This window comes from Xiphophorus hellerii, chromosome 18 (genome assembly GCF_003331165.1).
Source record: "Xiphophorus hellerii strain 12219 chromosome 18, Xiphophorus_hellerii-4.1, whole genome shotgun sequence".
In the NCBI taxonomy this organism is placed as follows: Eukaryota; Metazoa; Chordata; class Actinopteri; order Cyprinodontiformes; family Poeciliidae; genus Xiphophorus; species Xiphophorus hellerii.
Genome location: NC_045689.1, coordinates 5,841,048 through 5,842,143, shown reverse-complemented (window position 1 = coordinate 5,842,143; position 1,096 = coordinate 5,841,048). Strand labels below are relative to the sequence as shown.

Sequence of the window (1,096 nt, the reverse complement as noted above, 5' to 3'; positions counted from 1 at the left end):
TGACATAACTACTAAACATGAACAAGTATATAATGACATAACTACTAAACATGAACAAGTATAAAATGGCACAACTACTAAACATGAACAAGCATAAAATGACATAACTACTTTCAGGATTCAGGTTGGATTGAGGGCTCTTTCCAGAGCCGAGCTACGCGGAGGAGTTTGACATCCTGATGCACCTACATCGGATTCCGGTAACCAGCGGCAGGCTTCTTAAGAAGCGGTGGAACCACTAGTCATCGCTCGATGGTTACCACTTGTTGGTCAGACTCAGCCCTAAGATCTCGCATAGTCCATGTTAAGTATTGTCCAGTCATTTTGTCCTTTTTCTCTCCGTTACCTCTCAGATCTTGATCCCGCTTCCCGGAGCCAAGCCTGGAACTTCACCGGTCAGGCGCGTCTCGCTGGTTGGCACCTCCAAGCCGTTCTGATCCGCTGTGGCCCGGGACCCCCGAACCTACCTGGACTCTCGTTTCCTCCTGACGTCCTCCAGTCTCAATTCTCGAACCATTGTTTGACCTCATTAAAACAAACCCTCTTAACCGTAAAGTCTGTTCTTCTGTGAGCACCTGCATGTGGGCAAGGAAATTAAAATCCAACATGACAACTACTAAACATGAACAAGTATAAAGCGACATAACTACTAAACATGAACAAGTTTAAAATGACATAACTACTAAACATGACCAATTATAAAGCGACATAACTACTAAACATGAACAAGTTTAAAATGACATAACTACTACCCTCTGCTGCCACACATCACATAATGCACCCGACCCTTTTGGCCCCTCTCTCAGGTGGTGGGCCCATGGGAGGGGGGACCCATGTTTCCTCTTCGGGCTGAGCCCGGCTGGGCTCCCTGGGTAAAAGCCCAGCCACCAGGCGCTCGCCATCATGCCCCCCATCCAGGCCTGGCTCCAGAGTGGGGCCCCGGTGACCCGCGTCCGGGCGAGGGAAGTCCAAGTCCCATGTTTTTTCTCATCATTGGGGTCTTCGGGCTGCGCTTTGTCTGGTCCCTCACCTAGGACCAATCTGCCTTGGGTGACCCTACCAGGGGCATGAAGCCCCAGACAGCATAGCTCCTAGG

General features: G+C 49.8%; 1 long non-coding RNA gene across 1 annotated transcript; it reads left to right on the top strand.

Annotated features, from left to right (window-relative positions):
* The first annotated feature begins 210 nt into the window (after positions 1-210).
* Positions 211-660, top strand: LOC116708329 (uncharacterized). The gene is made up of 2 exons (XR_004336646.1): positions 211-269; positions 354-660. It is a non-coding gene; the product is annotated as an uncharacterized LOC116708329 (long non-coding RNA).
* The last annotated feature ends 436 nt before the right edge of the window (positions 661-1,096 follow it).